Below are 17,795 nucleotides of genomic sequence, written 5' to 3'. Positions count from 1 at the left end.
CAGAATAAAAGAGAGAGATGGAGGGACAGAGACACAGAAAGAAGCCGAGAGAACCAAGTCCAGACCTTCCACAGACATAGCATTCAATGTCATCTATTAGTTCTCCATCCACAACTGAGTTCCCATAGCATTTATATTTTGCTTATTTGTGTGGAGTATGTTTAATTACGTACTTCTCTTACGATTGTGTGCTAGGCTTTGCAAGACCTACAATCAGAGCGCATGTTTCTTGGTGACTCTAGTCCTTACTTAGCCCTGCAGTCAGCCACAGTCAGCGTTGGCTGTGTTTGTTGAAATTGATTTATTCCAACTGTGAGCCCTTTGCTTAGGCTTTTAACTTTCCTGATGGAACTTCAGTGTGTTCAGTTGTAATGCAAACTTTAACATAGCGGACTACATCAGTAATTTTCAAAGACAGTTGTTCAGTGTTTAACAATGGCAATCTTTCCTCAAACAAATTCATACATAGAGCCTAAAACGTGAAATGCATTACCTGCAGAGATTAAAAGGGGCTGTGAAGTGCAGATTGTAGCCCTATGTGTGTGCGCATACACTCATTTACACACACACACACACACACACACACACACACACACACACACACACACACACCCCTTTATACAAGCTTCTGTAGCCCCTCTGAGAATGCCTGGGGTTTTGTATATAGTGATGAACATACTCTCTTACATTTCAGACTTCTTAGAGTAGGGACTAGAATCCCAACTCCCTTCCCCGCCCCCCTACTGCCCCCGTTGAAACCATATGCAAACATTAACTTGGAAAGGATTGAGAAAAACCTTTTTCGTTCTCTTTCTTTCTTTCTTTCTTTCTTTCTTTCTTTCTTTCTTTCTTTCTTTCTTTCTTTCTTTCTTTCTTTCTTTCTTTCTCTGTCTGTCTGTCTGTCTGTCTTTCTTTCCTTCCTTCCTTTTTTCTTTCTTCTTTCCTTCCTTCCTTTCTTTCTTTCATCCTTTCTTTCTTTCTTTTCTTTCTCTTTCCTTATTTTCCTTTCTTCCTTTTCTTCCTTTTTCTTCCTCTCTTTCTTTTGTGTGTGTGTGTGTGAGTGTGTGTGTGTGTGTGTGTGTGTGTGTGTGTGTGTGTATGCATGCACACCAGTACTGGGGCTTGAACTCAGGGCCTCATATCATTCTCTTGCTTGACCTTTTTGTTCAAGGCTGGCATTCTACCACTTGAATCCCCAGCTCCACTTTTGGCTTTTTGCTGGCAATGAAAGATTATAGAATCTCTCAAATTTGTCTGCCACGACTGGCTTTGATCCTCAGATCTCTGCCTCCTGAGTAGCTAGAATTATAGGTGCAAGCTACAAGTACCCAGTTGAGAAAGACATTTCTGAAGGGGAAAAAAATAAGACCCCAAACTCCAGAAAATTCTTCAAGGAAGAAAAATGAGTAAGACCCCTTTGATGGCTCAAACAGAGTGGTCATAGTCTTGAAACTGTAGCTTTTCAAATGCAACCTTCTTGAATTAGCCTCTCGATTATGGGATGTGGGGAACAGCTGAGTCCCAATTGTGTAACTTGGTTCTAACATCTTGCATGGGCCAATTTGAAAATGATAGAAATTTGTAGTGATGAGGAGTACAGAGGTATCGAAAAATCTTTTAAATTAATTACTTTATATTTTTTATGGGGCCTGAACTCAGCCTGGGCACTGGTCCCTGAGTTTCTTTGCTTGAGACTAGTGCTCTAACATTTTGAGCCACAGCTCCAATTCCTTGGAGGTAAAAGTCTCATGGATTTTCCTGCCCCAACTGCCTTCACATCTCAATCCTCCGATCTCAGCCTCCTGAGTAGCTAAGATTACAGGCGTGAGCCACCTCTATTGGAACACCTTAGGGGAAAATACAAAAGCTAACAATGCCCAGACTGAGACATGAAACTCCACATGAAAAAATAACATCACGAAGAAGTAAGTAGCTCATCAGTACTCAGATGGGCAGGAGTGTGTGTCCTTCCACATAGCTTCTCTTGAGAAACTAAGAGAAAATGTTTATAAAGAATTTGCCTTGTACTAGGTGATTTTTATCTTCCCACTTCATTAGGCCTGTGAAACACACATTGCTACTAATAAGGAAACCACGGCAGAGAGGCTGTGTCTATTTCTTAGCATCTCATAGAGAGCAAGTAATGGCCCAGACTGAACCAGTACCTCACACCTGACTCTTTCCTGGACCACTCATCTGAGGAAAGGTTTGCTGCTGCCTCGGAGGGAAATCATCAAATAAAGTGTGAATGAAGTAACCAAGTCAGTTCTTTCATTATGGTTTCCCAATTGCCTATAAATCTCCTGGGGAGGTATTCAAAAACAGTTGATATCTTGACCCTACAGATTTAGCTTCCATTCCATGATGGCTGCAAGAAGGCCCAGGAATCTGCATTTTTAACTGGCAACCAGAGATGGCTCCCGGCGCAAGTAGACTTCAGCTTTTACTTTGCAAACATTGCCTTTAGGATACAATCAAGGCTCTCAATAAAGATAGTACACACAGAGCTTTAGGTCAGACTTTTATTTTGGCTGTCTGAAAAGTTTCCAAACAAGAGTTGTGCCTTCAAGTTAATAAGGCTGGAATGTGGCTGGTAGCCAGGGCAATCCTAAATTTGTTCCGGTCCTCTATCGCCCCAGCCAAGAAGATGTCACTAATCCCCAAGAGCTAGCTGTCCCAAGACAGTGTTTGAATAAAAAGAGAAAGAGAGGGCGCCTCAGTCTCCCTTCTTTGAAACATAAAAGGTAAAGGCTGTAAGGAGAAGGCTGATGGTGACAGATGTAAGAAGTTTATTATAATATTGCAGAGATCCAGATTAGGGAAAGCGTTTGAAATCCAATTTTTCGGCTTAAAGCAGGCAGCAAATGAGGCCATTCTGGTATGCCACTAGTTTCAGAGAACTAATTGATAGCACATCAGTAAGCTGTTTTGAAAGTTGGCTGTGCTGCCCAGTGGATGGAGTCTTGAGATTGAAATCCTGGAGCTCATCACCTAAAAGGAATCTGATTAGGTCCATGTAGAGTCGGAAGTTGTTTTGCTGAGAGCAGTTTCAGGACAAGTTTCAGATGTGGGCAAATCTGAATTGGATAAAAAGGGTCCTAGGAAGTGGAATTGTCAGGACCCTGACTTTGAAAGGCTAACAAATGGCACAGGACCCCCTCTTCCCTTCCAATTTTCTGTTGGAATTTAACATTAAATGTGAATGTCAGGTGTCAAAGTGCTATCAAGGCGAATGAACTAGAGAATCCCCAACAAAGGCTTTCTACCTCTTCTCCCTTCTCAAATGATCAAATTAATCATTCTATCTGCCTGGCTGGTGCTTAGCTCTTTCTCTAAATTTTGGAGATAAAGTCTGGAGGAATCTGTAAAGATAGGTAGGCAATGACTGTATAAAAAAATCATGTGCCACTGGTTTCCCAGAAGAACTCATTGATAGAATATCTATTCCATAAAATGCTATCACTCTGGGAAAAATTACCAAAAATGGATTGATACAAAGTGATCTGTGCAGAGAATAATAAAGATAAAATTTTAAATAGCTAGATCTTCAAAAATCCCTGAGATAAGGCAATGTTTGGATTATTATTTTTAAACCTCAGATGGTTCTCCAAGGGGGTTATAATTTTACATGTCCGTTTATATGTCTAATACTTCTTGATCAGAGTCATTGCTCCCATTACCTGCCTTTTTTTTTTTCTTTTTGTCAGTCATGGGGCTTGAACTCTGGGCCTGGGCACTATCCCTCAGCTCTTCAGCTCAAGGCTAGTGTTCTCACACTTGAGCCACACCACCACTTCCTGAGTGGTTTCGTGGAGATAAGAGTCTCACGGAGTTTCCTGCCTGGGCTGGCTTCGAACCGTGATCCTCAGATCTCAGCCTCCTGCATAGCTAGGATTACAGGCATGATCCACTGACGCCTGGCCCATCATCTGTCTTTTAACCCTCAGACTCATTTCACATTTTCACTTCTTTTATCACATATATACATTGAGAATTCTGACTATATTAGTCACACTGATATGTTTCTTAAATGTTTTAGATTATATTTGCCTTATCTCTGGTGTGTGTGTGTGTGTGTGTGTGTGTGTGTGTGTGTGTGTGTGTGTGTGTGTGTGTGTGTGTGTGTGTGTGTTGGTTGTGGAGCTTGAACTCAGGGCACTGTCCCTGAGCTTCTGTTGCTCAAGGCTAGTACTCTACCACTTGAGCCACAACTCCACTTCTGGCTTTTCTTCTTCTTTTTTTTGAGGGCTGAGGAGGGTAGTTTATTTGTGATAAAGAGTTTCATAGAGTTTCCTGCCTGAGCTGGCTTTGAACCACTCTCCTCAGATCTCAGCCTCCTGAGTAGCTAGGATTACAGGTATGAGACACCGGTGCTTGGCATTATAATTGTCTTTAAGTAGTTGTACAAAGGAGTTACCATTCAGCAAATCAGTTTCTTAAACTTTTGAGAACAGAAAAAACTCAAGAGCCAGGAGTTGTGGCTCATGCCCAGCTACTTGGGAGGCTAAGATCAAAAGGATCAAGATTTGAGGACAGCCTGGGAAGAAAAGTATATTAGACCTCTTCTCAACCCACAGGGCCTGTCATCCTAAGCTACATAGGATGCTGAAATTGGGAGAATTGTGGTGCCAGGACAGTGTGAAGTCCAGGGCACTTCATCTCCTTGAAGGAAAACTGGATATGGTGGTCTGTACATGCAATCACAGCAAGGACAGGAAGCCCTGGTAAGAAGTAAGGCCAGAAGAAAGTAGGGCTGGAGGCATGGTTCAAGTTGTAGAACACCAGCCTAGCAATTATGAAGCCCAGAGTTCAAGCTCCACTACCTCCAAACATTAAAAAGAGGACAGAAAAAAAGACCATTACAGATATGTTTAAAATTTGAATAACAATATAAAATGCTACACAGTCCCCACACAAAAATAAGCATGAGATGAAATCCTGCTGCAGTATACAAAATAAAAACTTATGGAACAATATTATTTATATATAAGGATATAAAACCTCAACTTGAATCGTAAACAAAAGTTGGTAGCTAGTTTAAAGACCTATTACAATCTAATAGGAATGATTGTTGGAAAGCAAGGACAGATCAGCTGTAGAAACTATAATAGTTTTATTGGTATGCCAAGTAAAAAAAATCATAACATTTTATTATGAAAAGATAAAAAGAGCTGGGTGCTGGTGGCTCACAACTGCAATCCTAGCTACTCAGAAAGCTGAGATCTGAGGATTGTGGTTCAAAGCCAGCCTCAGCAGGAAAGTCTGTGAGACTCTTATCGCCAATTTACCACCACCAAATAAAAGCTGTAAGTGGAGCTGTGGCTCAAGTGGTAAAGCATTAGCAATAATTAATAATAATAATAATGGTAATAATAATAAAAGCTAAGGGACAGTTTAAGCCCTGAGTTTAAGCTCCAGGACCAGCATCTATACACACACACACACACACACACACACACACAAACACACAAAAGACAATCAATAATGTTCAATGCCCACTATTTATAAACCCTCTTCAAGTAGCAGAAACAGAATCTGTCTTACTGAACATATAAACAATTGTTTTAAACCAGCCAACAATTATATTCACACTTGAAGTTAATACTAGAGTCAATATAGTAAGATCTTGCACACACGAATGTGCACACACACATACACACAAAACCACTGTCTATTCACAGCCAGGTTCTGGCAAAGAAGAAGAAGACAGAAAAGGAGTTACACAGATTAGAAAGGAAGCAGGAAAAAATTACTGTTTTCAGAAATTCATTGAAAAAAGTATTGGAGCTAAATGTTTTAAATCAATAAACTTTATGCACAAAGCTATAGAACCATCATCTCACTGGGTGGGGGGAGGGGGCAGGAAGCACCATTCCCAGTAGAACAAAAACTAGGAACTGCTAAGATAGAATCTTAATGGGAGATGTATGACCTAGATTGAGAAAGATGGGGGTAGATAGGACCCTCAAGACTTTCATTGACAAAAATAAAAAATGACTAATGGAAACAGCACAGCTCTTTCAGGAAAAGTCTATTTTAAGGATGTCAATTCTGCCCAGTTAATGTGGAGCTTTATAGTCATTTAAACAAAACTCCCAGTAAGAGTTTGTGTGTTCATTTGTGTGACTTAGCTAAAATTATTAGAAAGCTAATGTGTGTGTGTACGTGCACGCGTGTGCACACATGTACACACATAGGCTCTGCTCCTGGGGCTTGAACTCAGGGATTGGGTGCTGTCATAGAGCTTCTTTTGCTCAAGCTAGTGCTCTACCACTTGAACCACTTTACTTCTGGCTTTTTCTGGTTTATTGGAGATAAGAGTCTCATGGACTTTTCTGCCCGGGCTGGCTTCAAACTGCGATCCTCATATCTCAGCCTCCTAAGTAGATAGGTTTCTAGGCATGAAATGTATCAGCACCCAGCTTGAAAGTAAATCTGAAAACCTAATTGAGTAAAAACAAAACAAAAATACTTAAATATATTGTAAAAGTAATATAATTGTGTAAAATAAAAACAAAACCAATCCCTTCACCAAACCAGAATGCAGTATACAATGTCAATCATTAAAACGATGTGATACAGAAGCAAACAAAATAACAGACCTGATCACAGCACAGAATGGACAGTAGTCCAACACCTTTACAATAAAGTTAAATTAAATTAAGAAACAAAGGCAATACAAGAAAGGATGTTTCCCCATAGTCTGTTGAACACCTCATATCTTACTCTGCCTTTGCTGCAGTAGAATACTGAAGACTGAAGAGAAACCAACAAAGAATTATCTTTGGTGGACTCAGAAAGATAGCACACAGCAAAACTATGTGGACATCACCTATATTACAGGAGAGAACTTTATATTTTATTATCTTGAAATGGCAGTACATAGGAAGTTTCAGTTCAACATGTCAACTTATGTGTACAATACATCTTGGTCAATATCACCCCTTCCAGCCTCTCTCTCTCCACCCTACCCATCCCTCCAAGATTTTATTGTTCCTGTGTCACCTAGGTACAGTGAGTATTCTGACTGTGTTCTTTTTAGATTGTTTGATAGCTTCCCTTACATGAATACCTTCCCCCCCCCCGCCACTCATGGAAAGTGATGCTTTGCAAGTTTGGGAAATAAAAAGCAGTCAGGAGAGAACCAGTAATCTGGATGCAGTGCTTCAACACAGAGCTTGTATGTTATGGACCAATCAACCCTTCAGTCTAAGTTGGTCATGAGACTGGAAGCAGTCTTCACTGCTTTGCCTGCTGATACAATCACCTGAGTGAGCGGGAGATGGATGGTCAGGTGTCATACTGGAGCAAGTATCACTGCACTAGGAGCATCTGTCTTCCCATAGTTCCCCAGTCCAGACACACAAGGCAATGCACTTTTTGCTCATACTGAGGTAGCTGATCAATTCATACTGAACTGACAAGCATCAGCAAAACAAAGTGTGACATATTTTATGCATGCCAATAGAGGAACGAACTATTCTTAGTCTTTGGAGAAAAGGAAATTAGAGCACACCTTTTTTTTTTTAAATCCAAAACTGTCTTCTACATTTTGTAAATTTAACTCAAATTGTCAGGAGACTCTTACAGTGACTCTGTCTTGCAATATAATCTTTAATGTGTCCCCGAATAAATGTTGGATGTTGTCAATGAAACAGCAATTATCTAATAATTGATTTATTTTTCTTGTGTGTAAAATAATGAATAAAAGAAGATACACTGACAACATACATTTTTTATATGGATGACATAGCCTGAGAATAATGTCAATCTTATGAGTATAATAAATAAAATGTCATAGTGAAGATTTAACATACTTCTCTCAGAGAGTGATACAAGACATATGCAACAAACAAAATATTAAAAATACATTTAATAAAAAGTTTATGCTAACTAGAGAATTTTTATAACTCACAGAACCTTCAAAAGGTGTTGGACTATTCTATGTGTTGGACTTCAAAGAAAGCTGTTGCAAATCCCAGAGAATGAGTACTTTGCTATCAATTAGAAAATGATAGCTTTCCAAAATGTCTAAAATTGAAGGAACATCTTCCTCCTGGGTTACAGAGGTGATTATATGGGGATTAGGAAATAAGGTCTTTGCTCTTAGAGTAAAAATGACACATTCCCAGGAGAGTACTATATCACGGAAATTTCATGCAATAAAATAACAAGATTTGACTAAGCCTGGTGGCTCATGCTTGTAATCCTAGCTACTCAGGAGGCAGTGATCAGATAGATCATAGTTCATGGTCAGCCCAGGCAAAAAATTTACAGAAATCCCACCTCAACCAATAAAAAGCTGGACATGATGGATACACCTGTTTTGCCTGCTAGGTTGAGAAACATAAATAGGAGAATCAAGGTCCGGGTTGATCATGTCACAAAGTGAGACCCTCTCTCAAAAATAACTAGAGCAAAAAAGGAGCTAGAAACATAATTTTAGCAGTAGCACACCAGCTTATCAAGCATGAAACCCTAAATTCAAACTCTAGTATCACCAAAGCTTTTCCAAAACAAAATAAATAATTACAGAAAGCTCATGTTGGGCAGAATTTGTAGATATGGTCCTAAATATTCTAAATACTGATGTACCTGTGAACTTGATGGTGTATTGCTCTTGTGATCTTAATATATTACATGACACAGTTGACCTTAAATAAAGGTGAGTCTAATTTACTCACACAAGCTCTTAAAAAGAAGAGGGTTTTCTGTGGAAAGGTAGAAGATGAAGTCAGCTATGGCCAGCTATTCAGGAGGTAGAGGTAGAAGGGTATGGTGTGAGGTTGGCCCAGATAAAAGTGAGATTCTCTACGCGTCCCCGCCCCCCCCCCCCCGCCACCAGATGAAAAATAAACTAAAGCAAAAACGACTGGAGATATAGCTCAAGGAGTCTAGCACACCTGCCTTAACAAAAAAGAGGTCCTGAATTCAAACCTCAGTACTACCAAAAACAAAAATACAAGATGGATCAGGTGATAGAAGCAAAAATGAGGACGGCCCTAGGAGCAAGGAGCAGTCACCAAAGGCACAATTCTATTGCTTCCACAATAGAAAAGGAGTTTGGCCACCCAGTATGCTTGGGAAAGAGCCTTAGCCTCCAAAGAGAACTAACTAACAGATACCTCCATTTTAGCCAGTGAGATCCTAAGCAGAAAATCCAGCCACAGAAGCTGCACACTTATCCTAAACAAATATTTACATTTTGGGGTTTTCATTTATTTGTTTGATGGTCCTGGGGCTTGAATTCAGGGCATGGGTGCTATCCCTGAGCTTCTTTTGCTCAAGGCTAGCACTCTATCACTTAAGCCATAACTCTACTTCTGGCCTTTTTGGTAATTTATTGGAGATAAGAGTCTCACAGACTTTCCTGCCTGGGCTGGCTTTGAACTGGAGATCCTCAGATCTCAGCCTTCTGAATAGCTAGGATTATAGGCATGAGCTGCTGGTGCCCAGCTTAGTGTTGGTTGGTTTTTGTTTGTTTTGCACTGATACTGGTACTTGAACTCAGCCTGAGCACTGTCTCTTAGCTTTCTTTTTTCTTGACTAGAACTCTACCCTGTGAGCCATACTCCCACTTCTCTCCTCTTGGTGCTTAATTAGAGATAAGATTCTCATGGACATTTCTTCCCAAGTTTGCTTCAAACTGCAATCCTCAGTCTCCTCCAGTATAGCTAGGATTATAGGTGTGAGCCACTGGTACCTGGCAATATTTGCATTGTTTTAAGCCACTACATGTATTATAATTTGTTATACAGCAAGAATAAATATGGGAGTCAAACTACATCAAATATGGGAGTCAAATCTACATTATTGCTATTCTGTTTGACGGGTAGGTAAACAGAAAAAAAAATGGAGTTGAAATCTCAGATGGCAGAAAGGTGTTCATCAATGTCAGTCTGCTGGGTTCTTTTTAAATCAACGTTTGCTTTATATAAGACTATTTTATTAATTGCATTCATATTTAATGTGGTATTTTATTTTTCACCCTTCCTGGAGCCTGGCCTTAGAGCCTTATGCTTCTTCACAGCTGGTTCTCTACCATTAGCGCCATACTTCCAGTTCAGCTTTTTGCTAGTCGATTAGAGAGCAGAGTCTCAACAGACATTTCTGCACAGTCTGGCTTTGAACCATAATCCTCTGGAGCTCAGCATCCAAAGAAGTTAGGATTACAGGTATGGCCACTGGTGTCAGGCTAGAATTCTATATTCTTGATGAATCCAGTATCTTATTCTTATATAGCTACATTTTCTAGCCCTACTCTTTTCTGGCTTCAGAGCCAACTTTCTTCTCTTATGTCCTCTTTCTTTTTTAGTTAGTATTACTCAATGTGTCTTTTCCTATCCATGTACTTTCAATTTTTTTTCTAGTTAATTTTGGGTAATCCTTGTAAAAAAACACATAAAAATGACTGTTTAGATCTAACTAACAGCTTCCTTTCTTTAATTTGGGGACTCAGACAATTTACATTTAAAATGCATGTTACTATTTGAGGTTTTGATGCTATAATTAGCTTCTCCGTTCAGTTTCCTGAACTTTCTTGTGTCCTCTTTAACTTCTTGTCTTGCCTTCTTTACCAAAACTTATAACCTGTCCATAACAAAATAAGATTTCTTCTGTTCTTTTGGTTTCTCTACCCACACACATACTCACATTTCAAATCGCTTTTTAAAAAAAATCAATACTGTAGAATTTTAATACTAGCTAACTGAGCATATGCATTCTATTTTTTTTCTTTTTCTTGGCTAAACTTTAAACTAAACATCTAACTTTTGCCAAAATGCTTGATTATACTTGCTTCAAGGTGTCAACTGCAGCACCTCTTAAATTTGCTTCTCTACTTACTTGAATACTTTCAAAGGTATTTTACATGTGAATCTTTGTGTTTTGGCCCATACACAGCCTAGTAAGGTGTGCAAATGTATTTGTCCTAATTTCTTTTTTGTCGGTTATAGGGCTTGAACTCAGAGCCTGAGTGCTGTTCCTGAGCCTCTCTGTGCTCAAGGCTAGCACTCTACCACTTGAGCCACAGCCCCACTTCCGGTTTTTTGAGTGTTTTGTTGGAGATAAGAGTCTCACAAGGACTTTCCTGCCACGGCTGGCTTTTAATTGCAATCCTTAGATCTCAGCCTCCTGAGTAGCTAAGATTACAGACATGAGCCACCAGTACTTGTCTGTCTTAATTTCTTACTTGAAGGAATATATGTCTGGTTATGAGTTTGAAGATTTAAAACACTAGGAGTTCTTATAAGTGTGAAAGAGGACGATTTGACATAAATTATGGTGGGGTCTCATTTGAAGATGGAAGCAGAGCTGGATCCTTGGGGAAAGCTACAGCTTCTGGTAGCTACTAGAAGTTAAAAGAAATGTCGGAAAAGAGTCAGCACTGCTGACATGCTGATTTCAAACTTCCAACTTTGAAAACTAGGAGAGAATTTTCTTGTGTGCTAAGCTAGAATATGCACTTATATTAATCTAACTCTGATTTCAGTCTCTTAAGAGACTCTCCTGCAATTGGTTGAAATCAAAAGCAACTTCATTAGTTTTTATTTCTTGTGCCGGTACTATGGTTTGAACTTAGGTACTGTCTCCTTAGCTTTTTCACTCATGACTGGAGCTCTACCCCTTGAGCCACATCTCTAGTCCTGGCATTTGGGTGGCTGATCAGAGATAAAAGCCTCATGGACTTTCCTGCTCAGACTGGCTTTGAACCACCATGCTCAGATCTCAGCCTCCTGAGTAGCTAGGATTACCGGTGTGAGCCAGCCAAAAGCAACTTAATTTCAAGATAGAATCATTGTATAAATATTTGATCTCTCTTTAAAGACCAGGACCCAAGATTCTACCTCCCCAATTTCTTTCAAACCAGTTATGATTTGGGATTACATTCCCAATGTAATGTAAAGGATATATTTGTTCCTTTACGTTTGTAACTCCATCATGTTATCCAATCTCGAAATGTCAATGTAAGCCTTTTTGATGAGCATATATTCCTCTGTGAAGATCAGATGCCTGTCTTTGCAGGTCTGCCTTTCAGAAGAGCATGGCAAAGTCTAACAGCATTCAATCAGTTAATGTTACAATTATCAAATGGCTATTGATAATTATGAATATCTGAATGAGATGTCATTAAAAAAAAACAGCCAAGAGAGAATGTTTTCCAGATCCCCTAGAGACAACCTTCATCAACTGTTATTTCCTTTGTCACTTGAAAAAAAAAAAGAAAATTGTCAGCCCAGACAAACTGCAATTTGAATCTGCTCATCTCAGCCCTGACTTGCATCCGAATTAGAGACATAATTTCCAGCCCTTCTTCACAAACAGAATCGTTATTATTCAGTTTTCCATATGTAAGAAGCTGTCACCTCTGTCAACTTCAGTACAGCTCCATTTGTGACTCCAAACCAGACTCACCGGTCTGAACGCATGCTGTGCATCTCAAATGGGAAAGGTAATTTCTCCTCTAAGACTCCAAGAGCTCTACTGATAAAAAGCCATGTCTCTGATTTGAATATTTGTCCCTACCATCTCCTAATAAAGTATGATTGTATCTAGTGTCCTTGACGTAGGATGGATGCCTCTGTTACTTGGATATTTCCTGATGGAAAGTACGAGAACTCTTAAAACCTAGTGCCAGGAAGCAGTGCTGTACACTTAGCACCAGATGATATTTGATTTTCAGTTCTCAGTTCTGCTTGGGTCTTGCAAAAAAAAAGAAGAAGAAGAAGAAGATTTAAGCACCTTTGCTTTCCAACTGTGACTTCAATCTAGATCCAGTCTTACACAGAACCAAGTCCGTTTCTTCTGTCATTCTTACCTACTGTAGGCATTGACTGGATGGCAACAGAGAAACAGGATTTCCCATCAGAAAAGGTCTGAGACCTAGGAGGTAACTTCAAGACTGGGAGCGAGGGTATCAACACTTCACTCAAAGGGCATCAAGTAGTCACCATTGGAAGCATAAACAAAACATCTCTAAGTATTTCTAAATTCTAGAGTTGAAACAAAATGTGCTTCCGAGTGAAGAAAGTTTGGGAAAGTTATGGGAATTTCTGTTTTTTTTTTCTTTTTTTCTGCAAATATGAAAAGAGATTGAAACAAAGAAGAACTGATCTGCATATTAAAGCAAGTCTTTTTGGGGAAGAGAAGCTACAGGGCTACATATTGAGTTTAGGGTTCCCTGGGATATCGGAAAGAAGGAGGGTAGCAGATGTGTGGGGAGGCAGGGTTTCAGTAAGAGAGGAAAGAGAGGGAGGATTCTACTCAGAATGGATTTAAGCCTGAGCCCTGTGCAGCAAGGAGGGATGAGTTTGGGAACAGGATTTCTGACTTCATCTTCTTTTCTCCTCTGCTTAGTTTCTCAAGCCCTCAAATATGTTCAAGGCCTGAGATGCAACAGAAGAAGAGAAAGGCATTCTTGCTTTCCATTCCATGTCATTCTCATTCTCCATCTCGTGGGGCTAGCTTGAAGAGTCAGCAACATATCCGAAGGATGGAGATCTCAGAACCCCAGCAGACAACACAATGGAGGTCTACAGTAGACTTGGAAGGACAAGAAAGGCAAGGAGAAGAAACAAAACCAGACTCTACTTCCTTCCACTCAGCTTGGAAGTCCATCTCAAGCCCCTGTGTCTGTGGCACAGACAGGGATTGACAACTGAGTTCTACTGAGTCCAGGTGTGTCCTAGGAACCCAAAACGTGGGTATACAAATCTAAAATCAGGCTCAGTACATTTCTCCACACCATCTTGCCATATAAATCGATGCAGATGTTGTTAGATGGTTCTGTCCTGAGCTCACATTGAAGGCCCCCCATTTCCATTACTATGGAAATGCTCTAGACATTATCTCTGATAATACTATTTGTGTGTTCAAAGAGCCAAAAAGAATATGTCATTCTTCTACATTACAAGGTCCCTAGCTATGGATTTTATGTCATGCACATAACACAGATGCTTCCCCAGCAACTCTAGTACTTCTGAAATGCAACCCCAAAGAAGTCCCTCAGAGCAACCAGTGCAGAGAAACAATCCTTTTGTCTTTCTTCAAAGATTGTATTTTAAGAACTGCAGGTATGGTCAGAGACTAGGGATCTGAGCCTGATTAGAAAGGAGAAGGGAATTCATGTTTATCAAACTCCTGCTGTGGACTAGGCTATGTGAGATGTTTTCTTAGACCTGTGATAAGTTTATCTTCACAATTTCTTTGGGAAGGGGGCCTTAGGAGGAAGCAAGGGCTCATGCTAATTAGGAAAGCCTTGGATCTCAGGTCTAATACCAAAGCCCACGCATGACCGTCTTACACTGAAATGGTGCCTTACAGGTACATGAGCCATAAGACCACAGCTCAGAGACTGTTCAACAAGACATTATGGTCCAAGCTGAGTTACAACTTGTTTGTACCTCATCACTTCAAATCAATGTTGAACTAGACTGGGATCTTTTTTTTTTCCTTCTTCATGAAATAGAATAGAATGGAAAACCTCACAGCCCATTGCACAAAGTATAGGTAATTACTAATGTGTGAAAATGTATGTCTGTGCAGGAGTGGGGGGCAGTAGGGCGATCTGTTCGAGACACTCGAAAAACAGTTAACAACCAGAAGTACTGGAAACTGTATTCTCAGAAGATTTTTTTGGTCTCATGGTATTCCAAAGGCAGTGGGAGTTAGAAAACATCAGAACTAGAGAGAGAGAGAGAAAGAGAGAGAGAGAGAAGCTTCTGAAAGAACATCTAAATTCCTATGTACAGCATGTCTCTCTAAATATACTTACCAATAACTTGGTCCCCAGTTGGTGGATCCAGTCACTCAAAGGTGATTTCATCATGATCAAATCAATAAAATGATCCATTGATGGGTTCACAAACTTGATAAGATTATTGGGAGGTTATAGAAACTAGAAAGTGGGGCCTAGTTGGAGAAAGAAAGTCTTCAGGGGTGTTTTTGAAGAAGATACATCTTGTCCCCATCTCTTCCTACCTCTCTCTCTTTCTATTTCCTGTCCACCATGAAGTGCATAGCCTCTTCGACCAAATGCCCCTGCTGTCATGATGTTCTGCTGCATCTCATACCCAAAGCAAAGGATCCAACCAACCTTAGATGGAAATCTCTGCAATCATGAGCCGAAATGAATCTTTCCTCCTTTTAAGTTAAGTGTTTTATCACAGTGATAACTGATTCCAATCCCAATTCAGTCTCTGTAGAGAAGGGAGGAATAGTTGATAAGTAGGCTCCATCAGTAGTGTTAGTTTTGGCTGAGAGCTAGGAGCCTCTTGTCCTTGGAGCTTGTGACTCCCTCTTCTTTGTTGGCCATGAGAATCCTTATCATTCTCATTCTATGAAATGCTTGGCTTTTTTTATGTTTCAAGTAGACCATGGACAGGCCTCATAGGTCAACTCAAAATTCTTTAAAGGAGTAACAATTATTTCTATTAATAAGGCTCCAGAATCAGGAGCAACCACATATGTTGGCCCTCGAGTATGATAGAGCTACTAGGGTCTGGCTTCATTTCTAATTCCAGTATCTACTGGGGATGTGAGCATAGGGAAAATGAGCTCAATCTCTGTGAAGTTTGAAGTTTTAAGACTTTTTCATATGATTATAAACCTGGGTATAAGCATGAGGAATTATCATTAGGAACAAGGATCATTTCCTCTGCTTTTCTGCCAGTATTGTCCTCTGCCAACCACCTTGCTCAAAGATGCTTGAGAGGCAGGGAGTGTAGAAAGAATGAGAGGGAGGGTGAATACTTATAGTAGCTCCAATAGTACACAGAGGTGCCATAGTAAAGCAGAATTAATGCTAAACTTGGAGGAGGGTATAATACATTCCAGTTGTTGTTAAAGAGTTTCATAAGACAGGAAAGTGTTGATGTGACAAATATCTCCAGGTGCTCTCAGATGGTCCAGAGAGAATACGGATTCCTCTACCAAATGAACACATTTCTCAGTGGCTGCCAATGAGGTCACTGGTGAGAAAGGAGAGAATTAGCTACTTTCTCCCTATCTGCTGTCTGCTTACTTGGCAGGCATTATACTACTTGAACCATACCACCATCCCATTTTCATTGATAATATGAGCTGCCCTGAGCACTGATCCTGGTTTTACTTCTTTGAGTCATTGGAGATGACAGGCAGGCATATGCTACCCAACCATCATTTAGATAGTCTCATGAATTTTTATGTCCTGGCTGGTCTCAAACTTCAGTCTCTCCCTCTACACCTCTCCAGTAGGTAGGATTACAGGCTTAAGCCACTGTACCTCGAGACTATTATTTTCTTTTATAGGTGAGAGAATGAGGTCTTAGATGAAAGTGTTAACAAATATGGAATTTTGGAGGTGGGAATGACGCTGTAGCTCAATTATTTCACTTAAAACGAAATCCTCAGTAGGTGAGGCAGTGAGCCCAGTCAGACATTGAACTAGTGACACAGCCCGGATGCAAACCCAGGTTCCCTGAGCCCCTATCTCTGCCCTCAGGGAGCTTCTCCGGGCTCTCAAAAATGGGAGAAGTAGTAATTTCTGGGAAATTTCAAGGCAGTCTGAATTTTGGGTCCCCTGCTGGCTAGATAGGTGCTCTGCCACCTGAGCCATGTTTCTAGTGCCTTTTTGCTTCAGTGACTTTTCAGCTAGGGTCTTAACAATTTGTCTTACGGTCAGCCTAGTCTTTGATCTTCCTACCTAAGCCTTGCTGCATAACTGGGACAATGGGTTCACATGATCATACTCAGTTTATTTGCTGAGGGTCAGTATCTTATTTATTTTTTTGCCTGGGCTGGCCTTGATCCTTGATTCTCCTCCTCGTCACCTGAGTAGTCGGGATTACATGTGTGAAACACCATACCTGGCTCCATTTCTCAGCTGTTGATTTAGTTTCACTGGGCCTTGATACATAGCTTGCTCAGGCTGTAATCATGAACAGAAGCCACTCACCTTGAGCCACTTAAGCCACAGAATCTATTTTCCCACCGTATGAAGGCCATAAGATAACAACAGTCTTGATTCATCCTAACATCTCTCTCCTTACACGTGATGTCTTCTATTGAGTCCTCCCATGGCCCAATTTCTGTGCACACGTGTGCCTCTGGCATCCCTCCCTCTTTTTACAAAGGGCACCAATCAGACTGGTTGGGACCCCACCTTTCTGACCTTGTTTAACCTTACTTATCTCTTTTTGGAGGGTTATAGTTAGACCCTACTTCCAAATATAGTCCAAGACTCAACTTACCAATTTGAAGAGGGGTCATGATTTAGTCTATGACGTTCAGTGTCCACATGTCCACATGGGACCATCATCATGTCCTTCACTCGCCACCCTTCCAAGATGATGGTGAGAATTTAGTAAGAGGATTGCAGAAATCACCTGACACAGTAGCTAGCTCAGGTCAGATCCATGTTGCTAGGTCTTATCAATGGCTGTTGGGTAGAGAGCAGAGGCTAGAGGACTAAAAAAAAAGTGTTAACTATGTCCCTGAGAAGGCAGTCTTGATGGTATCCTGGGAATAATGAGTTCCTGTTCCTTATGTTTCCCATTACCACAGTCGGCATATTCTATTTGAGGACTTAGAGCTGGAGAGAAGAAAGCTGCTTTGTTAGCACAAAGGATTTTCACGGAAGCCAGACTTTAGCACGCTTCATGCTGATTGACGGATGTCCGCTCTTTTAATCGAGAGCCTGTCAGGTACCATATTGTTAAGCGCTTATCAGATCTGTACACAGAGTGTTCCTTCTTGCTTTGTCCCATCAGATTCATGCAATAGCCTCAATAATATCAAACAGAGATTTGTACTAAACA

General features: G+C 40.4%; 1 pseudogene; it reads right to left on the bottom strand.

Moving 5' to 3' along the window:
• The window catches only part of LOC138808845 (exportin-6-like), a 30,022-nt pseudogene extending 12,723 nt beyond the window's left edge, over nt 1-17,299 (bottom strand).
• Between the last annotated feature and the right edge of the window lie 496 nt (nt 17,300-17,795).

This window comes from Dipodomys merriami, unplaced genomic scaffold (genome assembly GCF_024711535.1).
Source record: "Dipodomys merriami isolate MVZ:Mamm:240054 unplaced genomic scaffold, mDipMer1.0.p SCAF_48, whole genome shotgun sequence".
Taxonomy (NCBI): domain Eukaryota; kingdom Metazoa; phylum Chordata; class Mammalia; order Rodentia; family Heteromyidae; genus Dipodomys; species Dipodomys merriami.
This window is presented reverse-complemented; position numbering and strand designations above follow the sequence as displayed.